The sequence below is a fragment of the Pseudopipra pipra genome, chromosome Z (genome assembly GCF_036250125.1).
Source record: "Pseudopipra pipra isolate bDixPip1 chromosome Z, bDixPip1.hap1, whole genome shotgun sequence".
In the NCBI taxonomy this organism is placed as follows: Eukaryota; Metazoa; Chordata; class Aves; order Passeriformes; family Pipridae; genus Pseudopipra; species Pseudopipra pipra.
The window spans coordinates 33,746,947-33,760,071 of NC_087581.1; the positions used below are offsets into that span (position 1 = coordinate 33,746,947).

Sequence of the window (13,125 nt, forward strand, 5' to 3'; positions counted from 1 at the left end):
ACAGCTCATGTCCAACCTTACGGAAACTTCCATACATGCCTCTGAGCTCTCAGGATCTGTCCATTGCACCTGCTGCTCACATCTGGACAACACGGCTGAGAAGGTACAAACTGTAGGGCAGCTTCATCGCACCTGAGCCTGGGATAGCCTTTTCCCAGCCAAAACCAGACCCTGACTGTGGAAGCAGTGCTATCCAAGTATATGGCCTCCTCCTGGGCATCTCTTCCCAGAAATTCTCTCAGAAATTGGAGACCTTTCTGAAGCTAAGCTCTTGGGCTCCAGGCAGAGGCGTGGCTTAGGAGGATCAGCTTCCTCTGGCTGAGGGGTTAGCCATGCCTTTGTGATTCACAGACTTAAGCTAGAGGCAGTGGCCTCAAGTATCCTCTGTTTAAGCTCTGGCTTCAGACACAGTTTTGGCTCAGATCTTTATGCTTTATAGAAAATCAACAGTGGCAGAGAGACTTCAAGTCATGTTGTGAAAATGGCAGATGAAGATGGTGTTTGTAATGGTTATGTGTATCTTTTCTTCAAACAGATGATGCAGAGTATCATGCAATAAGAATCATTTACATTGGAAAAGACCTTTAAGATGATCAAGTACAACCATTAACCTTGCACTGCCAAGTCTGTAGTTGTCCAGCTGCCCAGAGGCCAGAAGACTTCTCCATTCTCGTGACACGTGTCATGCTTTGCTGAAAATATGGTGCTTCCTTCTAGCTTCACACTGTGAATTTTAATGCTATTATTGGAAGAAACAATTTATTTATTACTCATGAATGTTTGCTTAATGATTCTCAGCAAACCATCTGACTGACCTGCTACTGTTATGTAGGCTAGCATATAAACTTCAGCCTCTTTGCTTAAAATGAAGTGCAAGAACCAATGTGTAAGCAGTCTCAAACTTAAACCAGACAAGAACAAATAAAAGTCACATTTTTTTTCATTAAAGATCTGAATTTCTCATTTCACAGTTTATCTAAAAGTAATGGCTTGCTTTACAGGCCAGACTTTCCTCACTCAAAGAAAAGATTTGGCTTTTAATTTGTTTAAATTGGGAAGGAGTAGCCCCTAAATTGTCACAAGTGTTATTCAAGCCCTTGATAGTGATTCAGAAGTTCTGATTCGGCCCTTAACTATCAAGTATTTCTGTTAATGAACATATTTTTTTCACTTAGAGCTATAATTTTTTAAAATATTTTTCCTTATTCAAGCATTATGCGAAGCATTAAGGGCTCAAGTGAGAACAAATTTTTTTTCTGCTTCATTTATTTATTATTATTCATTTATTATTCATTTGTTTCTATTGTAGGAATTACAAGACACACACAACAAAATTTCTTGTTGAACCCTTTTATTTGTCAAATATTGAAATACTAATAATAGATAGCACTAATGAGCTCCCAACGTTGCTACTGTTGATAGAGCTTCTCAGACCTGAGTCAGGAGAAGAATTATTTTAAAACAGGATTTGTTGCCCAGACCAGTAGGCACTTCGGGGCATGCTGCATGTTAAAAATTTCTCATTATATCTCCTACATCTCAAGAAGCATCTTCAAAGCCATAATTCTTCTCCAGAATTCAAGGGCCTCCTCTATCTACCCAAATACACTTTTAAAAAAAGTGGCATCTTGGACAATATTTGTGACAATCTCTCCCAAAGATGCTGCCAAGTAAGAATGTTTAAGATTCAGCCACTGCAGAGACTTCTCACCACAGCCCCATTTGCAGTGAGAACATAAAACTCTTAAGATTAGTGCTTCGTGTTTAGGTCAGGTTCTTCTCCTGTGCCGGTTTTAGCTGGGATAGCGTTAATGTTTTAGACTCATGTTGAAAAGTGTGTTGATAACTCAGGGATGTTCTTATTACTGCTGAGCAGTGTGAGGGCCTTTACTGCTACTCATACCACCCCACCAGAGAATGGGCAGAGGGTGCACAAGGAGTTGGGAGGTGACACAGCCAGAACAGCTGACCCCAACTGGCCCAAAGGATATCCCAGACCGTATGATGCTGTGCTCAGTATATAAAGAGAGGGGGAAAAGGAGTAAAGGGGGCATTTGAAATGAGGGTATTTGTCTTCCAAGTCACAGTTACACATGATGGTGCACTGCTTTCTGGGGATGGCTGAACACCTGCCTGTCCACGGGAAGTGATGACTGAATTCCTTGTTTTGCTTTGCTTTATGGGTAGACTCCGCTCTACCTATTAAACTGTTCTTAACTCAGGAGTTCTTTCACTTTACCCATTCCACTAGGGAGGACTAAGCAAGTGGCTTTATGATGCTTAGTTGCTGTTAAACCATGACACACTCCAAATATGCAAACAAATGCTGTGCACTGACTCAGCAGGAGAGGGCAGGAAAGTGTTTGCTTGCACTGCACTTCAGGTGGTCTTTCTATCATTAGGTAAGCCTTCAAAAAGTTTGCTAATACACTAATACATGCAGCTGACACACAGGGCATGTGGAATTATCTCCATAAGTCATCCTAATTTTCTCCAATAAAAGCCATGACGAATGTCTGTAAATCTGTAAATCGTGATGAAATTACTTTTGTTGCCCACGGTACTTATTAGAGTTATGTTTTGTGGCTTACATAAACAAGGTCATGCAGTGTCCAATATTTTAGGAAATGAGTTGGAGTTGTTTCATACTGGCAGGATCAAAGCTAAAGTATTATTTTGAGAGTTATTTCAAGATACTGCCTCTGTGTGTGACATGTCAAAGCCTCTTCTATTTCTAGTTACTAAAGGTGTCTGCAATAAGACAAAGTGACTAACCCGTAACAATATTCATTCAATCTCTTCCTGTTTTGAACTTCTATCTATAAGACAACAGTTTTCCCATTGTAATGGGTATGTGAAGTTGTTTCAATAAGTTACGCTTATTTATACAGAGCTTTAAATTGCAGCCTGCTTGCAAGTGGTTTGTTTCATATATTTAAAGATCTTTTTTCAGTCTGGACTTGCAGGCCATGTGGCCATACAACATACATTACAAAGAAAACAAAACAGCTCTTGATATCACATTCAGAGTATGTTACGTGGCTGAATTCAGCAGAACGGACAGTCTTGGTGGTGAGTCCAGCCTCTTACCTCATGATTCCTGCAGCAGCACATGCCCTGACAAGACGAGTTCATGGAAGACTGAAAGGATATTCCTAAATTTGTCTGCAGTTTCTTCACAAGGTTCACCAGCAGAGATGTAGCATGACTCAACTGATTTGCACATTGGCTCCTCTGTTTGCAAGCCCATGCTGACCAGTGCAGCTTGGGATATACTCAAGTTCACAGTAGTAGCTGATGGATTATCTGAAAAATTGTTCAAGAGATTTGGAAGGGGGTTATTAGTCCAAAGCCAGTATACACTAGAACTGTATACACTAGACAAGCAATCCAATATTCCTATTCTTTTCTAGAAACAAATGAGTTTGTTATGGAGGTGAGTATCCTGAACAGTGCCTAATATTTTCCAGAGTCAGAAACTACTAAGAAGAAAGCTCCTTTCTACTGCCAGATACCTAAGGCCAAAAGGTAACATGGGTAAATTTCATTGTAAGAGAAGACAAATTCAGCAGATGTGGAGGAGAGACTTTTGGGCCAGAGTTGTCTAATAGGTACATGATGCCATGTGGAACTGTTATACCTGCTTCTTTAGGCAAAGCATTTCAAGAAACTACAAGAAAATAAATAGACTGCAACTCTTGACTGTCACCTCATTAGCCAACACTCAGGGAGAGGGGTGAGGAAGAAAGAGTTCCTGGGAAGACAGAGTTGCTCCAAATTTCAGCTGGCATGAGAAGGACATAAATAATCCATTTGCTAGATTCCAACCTACATAAGCACTATTTATCTGAAATTGTGAGGGATCACACAATAAAACATTCACAGCACTAACTGACTTGCCCCTTGGTGGTCTCTCTTCAGAAGTTAAGACCTCAGTAGAAGTCATTTTGCCTTCTTTCCAAAGACAGATTGCTTGTTTCACCACCACTGTGGTTCCCAAGTACTCCTCACAACCACTTTTGGTCACCTCAGCCTGCCCTCTCCTGAAGTTTGGATTCATTACTGCAGCTTATTATGCCTCCTGAGGCCTACCACGCCTTTTGAGACCTGGGCGGATGCCACATGATACGCTTGGAAATGCCACCGTTGCCCCCTCTCTCCAGAGGCCATGAGAATACAGTGTTTCCTGTGTCTTTCACCTCAGCAATCATCCTTTCCTGAGTGTTCCTCCTTTCCATTGGCCACCTGGTGACCCAGCCTGATGCCCAAGGCTGTCTGTTGCACACGACCTGCATAAAGCTGCTCAGTAAAATGCTCTCCCTTTTTATTGAAAATACCTGGATTAGAAGTTGCATTATAAATGTAACAGCTCATTCATTCTCCTAGAAAGGGAAATGCTTTGTACACATTTATGTGGTCCATCTGATGACACAAAGCCTGTTACTAAAGTGAAGTTACAGATGATTATGGGTTTGTCAGCCCTGGGCCTTCCCACCAGGTCAGTCATGGCTCCTTCTAATGAATACTGGCATTTGTCCTCTTGATAACTAATAAACAATAATTCATGACAACAGAAAGATAATTACAAGTCAAAGTAATTATACTGTGTAAAATATATCTAAATAAAAGCACTGTCATTAATGTGAGAGCAGCAAAAGCAATTCAACATCAATAACTTTTTGGTTGTATTCTTTAGGGATGACTAGTTACAAGACAAGGTAACAGCCCTTTAAGCAAGGCAGTCCCAGATCTGAGTGACAACCAGTAAATGGGGACCAGATTTTTAAGCACAGAGGCATGACCTTGCAAGACTTTAGGAAATATCTAGGCAGCACATATGAAGAAGTTATGTGCTTGGTTGGACAACAGGGAAAGATGTACTTAGGCTCCGTAGTCCAGCATACAGTACTTCTTTCACTAATATATACACTGGTGTGCTATTCTCATCTTCTCAGACATCTTCTGGTAAAGGTCACTGTTTCATGAAATTTAATGAGTTTTAGAATTAAATCCAGTCTCAATTCACTAATGCTCTGACTTTAGAGGTTCTTAGATAAGAGGTCAGTTATAAAGTTCCTTGAAGCAGCATGAACAGGGCTGGTCTGTTACTCAAAAAGCTCTTTGATTTTTGATGCTCTGCCATCAGCCTGGCAGGAGGTCATGAACAGAACATTTTCACTTGTCTGTGCCTGCTCTTCTCCAGTGGTAAATGCATACCAAAAGTACCACATAAAACCAGAAAGGTATGATTTCCAGCTATTTCTTTTGAAGCACGTTTTCCCAATACTGTATTGCTTTGTCAGCTTCGAAGAATAAGGCAATTCTTTGAGTAGAAAATGTTAACAGCCAAAAGCATCTCAAACAAATAATTATTGCAGAAGTTGGTTTTCTTTGAAGAACAAACAGAATCAATAAAAATTGAGCAGGAAAGTGGGACCTTCCAGCAAACAGGCAAAAAGAACAGAGCACAGGTTTTCGCCCAAAAAAGGACATGGGGGGAAAAAAAAGAGAAGGGAAGGTTTGGGAAGGGAAGAGAGGGGAAGGTTTGGGAAGGGAATGTTTGGGAAGGTAAGGGAAGGTTTGGGAAGGGAAGAGAAGGGAAGGTTTGGGAAGGTTTGGGAAGGGAAGGTTTGGGAAGGGAAGAAACAGAAAAGGGAGAACAGATCTAAATCATAGTGATGAGAACTGATACCTTCTGCTTATGGTGGCTATTATTGACACATCTCACTGCTCAGGCAGAATGGCAGCAGTTGCTCTTGCATGAAGAAAGTGTTGCTGAGATGCATGAGGAGAACATAAGCCTTGTTCTTACATAGTGCAAGTAGAAATATTGGCCATGAGCAATCCTTGTAGTCACTCATTCGGATAACAACTTTCCTGGGATTTGTAAACTATATCCTGATCTGTTTGGCTCCATGTTATAGTTACAAAATGGGGAGAAAACTTTAACGATGAATATTCATACCATTATGTCATCTGAAGGGGGCCAGGGGCCGCACCTCCCCCCCAAAAGAGGGAGCTGACGGGGAGGGGAGAGAGGGTTTGCACAGGTCGGAGTTTTTCCAGTGTCCAGGAGCTGCCGAAAGGCGGTTCCTCCCGGCGTCGAGGACAGAAAATAAAGCAGGAGCAGGAACAGGAAACAGCCCTTATTGCGTCGGTCGTGGCAGCAGTGTGAATGCTCTGAAGTCGGTTCGGCACGCTCTCTCTGCCGGGGTCCTGGCCCCCGCCCCGCCTCTTCGCTGCCGCCCGGCTCGCTGCTCGCCCCCGCCCGATGGCCGCGGCCCCCGGCACGCCGCTCGCCGAATGGAACTGCTGCCCGGGCCGGGACCCCTGCCAGGGCCGGGACCACCACATCAGAGACAGCGAAAGTGAAACAAAATCACTACCTCCCAAGGTAGCCCAGCCAAGCCAAGTGGGACAACACGTGGCAGGGAACAAAAAGTCTCCGAACTGGTATCACCACATCAGTTAAGACCTGAACCTAACCAGGTGGTGTGGAGGGGCCGGTTTGCTAGGGTGGGTCCTTGTGGGCAGCAGTTTTTTCCTGGGTTTTCACTTTTGCCCCTGTTCTCCCTTTGTTTTCTTTTGTTTGGTTGAGTGGATGGGGGGGAGGGGCGGTGTGGTTCGGCGGGAAAGAGGCTCCACTGTCTTTGTTTTCCCTTTTTGTTCCGGGAAGATAGGGGGCACCACGTGTTTTTGGTGGATCTTTGCTCTCGTGAGTAAACCATTTCCCCCCGTGTTTTTGCAGTTATTGGTATTTTCTTTTATTAAATAGTTATTTTTTCACTTATACTCTTCATTTTTTGTCTCTATTTTATATTGGGAGAGGGAAATAAAAGGGGAAGAATTTCATCTTATTGGGGTTCCCACCTTGCGAATATATTTTCTGTAAACCAAGATGCTCCAGAAACCTGGACTGAACTTTCTCCCCTAACATTTTCTTTCAAAATACAGATATGATCAGGGAATCATATAATCATATAATGTCCTGGGTTGCAGGGGACCTTTATTCAAAATGATCTAGTTCCAACCCTCTCACCATGGGCAGGGACACCTTTCACTCCATCCAACTTGTGCCCCCAGGAATGGGGCATCCACAACTTCTCTGGGCAACATGTTCCAAGGCTTCACTACCCTCACAGTCAGGAATTTCTTCCTAATGTCTAATCTAAACCTACTATCCTTCATTCTGCAGCCATTCCCCTTTGTCCTGTAACTAGGTGTGCTTGTAAATAGTCTCTCTTCATCTTTCTTGTAGGCCTTGTTCACTCTAACCCTACACAACCATACTGATAAATACCTTTCAAAAAATCATAAATCTTCGATCAGGTACATTGGAAGGAATTTTTTTAAAGGCACAAGAAGAGGGTCTCACATGTATTTTACTTATTCATGTTGCCTCGTCTTACCTCCATCTTCTGAAGAGCCAACAGAGATGCCACAACCAAAGCCACCTGTGTTCCTTTCCCTATTTCCTGTCTGGGGATATCTCTTATTTCACTGGTGGCTTAAGGGGGCATGACTAAAAAAAAACCTGAAAAAGAATCAACAGATTGCCCTGAAGAGCAGTGGAGATGGAGGCGAAATTTCTCTAACTCACAGTAAGGCAGTTTGAGCAAGGTTAAGCAGTGAGAAAACATGACAAGCCAAGAAAAAAAGGTGCTGCAGCAAGAGAAAGCGCGCACTCAGTGGTCTTCTGTTTCCTACCAAACAGAAAGGCTGGGCAGCTATTTCCCCCTCCTTCACCTGTCTCTACTCCTGCCCCTTTCATTTATTTCATGTTTAATCTCCCCCTTCAGTATTTCTAAACTGCCTGACAAGAGCATTTCAGCTGCTGATGTTAGAACTGGAATGTTTTTAGTTCCTTCTGATGGTTAAGGGCTAACAAAGATTGCTCCTGGAAAGTACAACAAAACAGAACAAACCAAGGAAGATTGTTTCATATGGAAAAATATTAGGCCTCAGAAATGGAAATATTTTGTGGGCAAGCTGTAGTTTTTTAAAAACTTTCCTGTTGAAGACCTTCCCAGTCTAATAAAAATTTTTGGGCAGAAGCCTGTGGACTAGCTTTAAGTAGAAAGTCTGATTCTGTAAAACCGTGTCCATGGTTAGTACGTTGAGAACATCTATATACTGTAAACATGTCCTTAGCCCTTTAGTCCTCCCTCTTTCATTTTTCTCCGGAAAAGTTTCATTATGAGTCTGGTTGACATTTTTGAAGAAAGGGAATTGCAGTTCTCTTAAAAGTCCTTGATCTGTTTCAGCAGCAAGGACAGTGGACTTACAAATTCTCATCTCCATATGCAAGTTACTTACTAGGCATGTCATTGTTCATTGTTACGAGGAAAAGAAAGAGGCCGCTTACAAGGAGTACTAGTCTGATCAGAAGACAGTGCAGGTATTAGAAGTCCACCAGCTTAGCCTAAAGAGAACTGGGAAAAAAACATGCCTGATTCCTCAATCTCTGGTCCATTTCCACCTGTTGTTCTACAAGGAGACTAAAGTTGTTGTGCTGACTCCAGACCAGACTGTGGATTGTCTCCTTACATCTGACTAACTACCTGCAGTCCCATGTGCTTCCTTAGTATTAGCTGAAGCTACACTCTTTGGTGGACTCTGCACCTAACCTTATCCCAAAGTTGTGAAGACAGGGAAAGTTGAAATAGGCAAGAGTGGCCACCAGTGCTTGACATAAACAGATGTTTACTATGCAAACTATGGAGATTTTGGAAGAAGGACTGCATTGAGACATCTTAAGCAACACATGCAAGAATCAATGATGTTTGTAATTAGATAGCATCACTTTCTTTATAGTTTTAAGCACACATGCCGAACAGCCTATTTTGGATACACTCCATGCTACATCTTCTCCTACTCACAGCACTGAAGCTTGGAAGATTGCTGTAGAAAACAACTTACATTATTGTACTTAGAGGCAAAAGCCTGGAGTCAGCCTCTTTGTTGTTGATCCTCAGAGAGGCAAACCCACTGAGGCAACACAAAGGAACTGAATTGTATGTTGTAATAACCAGATCTTTAAATATTGAATAATATGTGAGCACAATAATGTGTGCTGCAATGCCATTGCTCATTATTCTGACTGTTGTAACCTTCACCTCCCCTGGCCACAGGTTAACCCTTGCCTAGCAAACCCATTTTTTTCCAAAAATAACCACTTTTTGTGTGCAACAGCTGAACAGAACTGTGCTTTCTGTCAGAGGAGTTGTGAAAACTAGAACTGATGAAGACACAAAGAGATGAGACTAAATGCTAGCAGTGTGTGAGCGTACACCGTTTCTGATGGTGTGTGTTACTAGGTGGTCCATGTAAATGCACCGGTTTTATAACCAGGAGTTCATTTACAAGTATCTAAAATGTAGGGCTGCAAGTCCTTTTGGAGATGTACGTGTTAAGGAATGCTGCACTCAACCACAAAACTTAACTTGAAGGTGGGTTTTGGGTGTCCAGTTGCAAGCCCTGTGCTTGTACCTCTTCTGACAGATTTAAATGCCCCCTTAAAAGCCTGTTGTGGACCAAACTTTCAGCAGCATTGCTCTGCAGCTGCAGCTCAAGTCAATAAGTTCAGTAGGACTGTAACATTCTGGAAAGGATGTGCTCTGTAAGAACACCTGTCTGCAAGAAACCCCCCATCTCTGCTTTCTCACATGAATGGATGTTCACAGCTTGCATGTGTGCTCTTTTAAAATGGCAATGGCCTTTATTTTCTTTTTTTTTTAAAGTATCTTAAAACATCCAGAAACAATTAAAAATTCCAAATATGCAGGAACAATTAAAAATAGACAAAATGGCTACAATCAGCAGGAGGTCCGTTTGAAAGTTTGCAGTGAAGATACAAAAGGAGCTCTTTAAAGCCCCAGCTGCAGCCACACAGTGACCCCACTTGCTGCCAAAAGGTCACAGGAGTATAGCACACCAACAGGCGGATAAATGTGAGGGGATAGGGAAGGGAAAAACGGGGAAAAAGCTGTGTGTCTGTAATGCATTTACTAAAATACATTTTCATTCATATCATACACATTCAGCTAATAAACTTACATAAGCTGTATTTTGAGAGATTTTATTAGGAGAGCATTTATTACTGAATTGCTATATGAAGGGCTGTGGATGGGAAGAAGGGAACAAGAAACCCAAAGAGCTGATCTGAAACAGATTTTAGAAATTTCTCTGTATATGCAAAGATAGTAATACAGTAAAAGGACATTGCAGTCAAATAAACTTATGTCTTTCAAATGGCTCAACGTGACAGTGCCCTTTATCTCAACTAAAGTTTTTGAGACACAGTAAGCAAAGAACGACTCTCCGTAGAGGCAGATTTAGGTTGCAAAGTTCGACTTTGTGTAAAATCTCAGATACAGTAAAGTACAAATCACGAAAAAAGGTGATCCCAGGACGTACTTTAGATACATGCCTACAGCCAGTAGCTATAGTTTTCCCCTCATGCAGAAAGTCCTCCCCGAACACCACACACACGCACACACCCCCTTCCACTCTCTCTCCACTCTTCAGGCTCTGCATACAGAATACAGCCATTCTCAAAAATCTCAAGGTTTTGCTGTACCAAATAGATGTTTCTCATCTCTTCAGAGACTTACCAAGTTGCCACAAACAGTGTGACTGTGCCAGCCAGGTGAAGACTACTTTCAGAGGGTATTTTTAGATCCACTACGATACTTTTGATCAGTCACACTCTTAGTTTCCTACCCTCCCAAAAAGCTTTTCCTTTTGGGCCACATGTTAGGAAATGTCTCAAGTTGCATCTTTCCTCCAAAATGTCAAGTGCTGACAGGTGAATTGTCACCCACAGTGCTGTGTGGTATCAAAGGAGCCCTTCCAAAGCTGTGCTCCGAACAGCTACAGAGGAAGTATCCTGGTGCTAACTAAAAACAGTAGGGAAGGTAAACATTATCTAATTTCTCTCTATGCCATTTACCAAAACATTCATTACTTTCTTCATTAATTTTGCTTATGAGGCCCTCACTGTTGAGACATTATGTGTGCTGGTTATTGTTAAAATATATGTATGCAAGTCACTTCTTTTGCTAAGCAGGCTGAGTGATTTTGTTTGATTGATTGATTGATTGGTTGGTTGGTTGGTTTGGAATCACACATCACGCAAAACACTGGTTTTGGACATTTTTTGCTTCATTGTCTGAGAAGACAAAGCTCAGTTGAATGCAGGTTTTAATATTTTCTAACCCTTTCTTAATCTTATGAGGTGAAATCTTAATTACAATAGCTTATCTTCCAGTTTCTCAGTGTACACACACTCTAATTATTTACAGCTCAACATTACTATCTCGGAAGTATTTATATTATTCTGAATTAAAAAAAAAAAAAAAGAGCAGACTCTCAAATAGAATAAATCAACCTAGCTTCACTCTTTTCTGTGTATTAACATCAACCCTACCAGCAGGAGTCCAGCATTCAAGTGGTAAAAAATGCCATTCTCCCTTTTCCCCATTATATTCTGAAAGAGAACAAATAAACCATTCTGCAACTGTAAGAGTATCATCATAAAGACACTTACAAGACTCACACTTACAAAACCTTTCCTTTCATTCTGCAAGAAACTCACAGTCTAGTAATTATTTATTATTATTTTTTAAGTAAGGAAGGCAAGTTATGCAAAAGGTCATAAAAAATGCAACCAAAACAAAAGAGCAACAGCAGCAACACTGGGGCAATAGAAATAAGTGGATTTGGACTTTCATTACAGCCTAGAGGAAAGTTTTGTATTGAATTCATTCTTTTGAAAAAGCAAAAGAGAAAAAAAAAAAAGAGGAATGTGAACAAGAAGAAAGGAAAACTGAACAAATGAGAGTTTTGTTGATGGTGGTAGTTTAATGACTTCCCTTTTTGGTGCTCTTTGACTGCTTTCCAGTCACTCCCCTCCTGGGCCCATTTCTATGGCACACTGGGCTTGGCTGGGAGCCAGGGTGACAATCAGTTCCTAAGCAGCCTCTTCGGCCAGAGATTATTCCTTGGGCTCCTTTGTTTTATTAGTGGGAAGGTGGGGTGCCACGAGGGAGATTTCTAAACTGAAACAGGATGTCCCGTTGGTGTCCCAGACTGCGAAAGATTCCGTTTCATCAGTTGTATCAGTGATGCAAGATGGCTTAAATTAATCCAGTAACACTAGGCTGCAGATTTATTCTTTAGCTTTTTTCCTTTAAGACACAAAAACCTCAGAGGGATGTTGCCTTAACAGGCAGCTCTAGAGAGGCTGTTCCTCAGGATAATAAGCCAACTAGAAACTATCATGTTAAAACATGTATCTGAATATACCACAGACAGAGCTTTCCAAACTAATTGTGATTCAGTCTCCCATACAATCATATAAAATGAGAAAGTAAGTGATTGTGCAGGTATCCAAAATCATACACAAACAGGTGTCAAATAATTCTCAAATTCAAGCTTTTAATATTTCTAATGCTTTGTGTGGCAAATGGCGTATCAGTGGGTGTAAAAAGCAGAAAATATAAAGTTCATCAGATTTAGTTCAGTATCTATTGTTTTGGAGCAATAAAATGTAAAAAAAAAAAAATGGTATGGTTGTTATGCATGAACAGCATTTCCTTAGTATATTTGTATTGTCCATGTTTTTTAATAGAGAAAGCAAAGAGCAGAGCACTGAATTAGAATATATTCTATATACAACATTGTTGAGCTCTTACAGACCTTTACAGAAAACCTCAAAAAAATAAGTAAAGATCTTTTCCTGTGTGTTCTGCTTGTATAAAAAATTTAATATACACTACAGCTATTTTCAGCCATTTTAGGTAAAATATGGCATTTCTCCTTGTTATGAAAAGAGTTTCTGTTGCCATCAGCAATTATTTGTAAACACAGTGTCATATTTTACAGTTTGCTTCTGTTTACTGAGCTACATGATTATACAGGTAGTAAAAGCTGACAAATTTGAAAAGATTCATCTTTCACAGTCTCCCAACCATTCCCCAATCCCTTACCAGGAGAGAGAGCACCACACCAGACAGAGCTTTAACGAATTGCACAAAATTGCTCTCACTGGTTTCATAGCAAAACTGGTGTTAAGTTCACAGTCACAGCTAGGTCCCTATGCAGGAATAGTGAATTCACTGGAAA

The 13,125-nt window shown here is 41.1% G+C and overlaps 1 long non-coding RNA gene across 1 annotated transcript; it reads right to left on the reverse strand.

Annotated features, from left to right (window-relative positions):
* Positions 1 to 1,334: 1,334 nt before the first annotated feature.
* LOC135406730 (uncharacterized) lies at positions 1,335 to 10,666 on the reverse strand. Its single transcript, XR_010426447.1, has 2 exons — positions 5,693 to 10,666; positions 1,335 to 3,306 (listed from the first exon to the last, which is right to left on the reverse strand). It is a non-coding gene; the product is annotated as an uncharacterized LOC135406730 (long non-coding RNA).
* Positions 10,667 to 13,125: the final 2,459 nt, after the last annotated feature.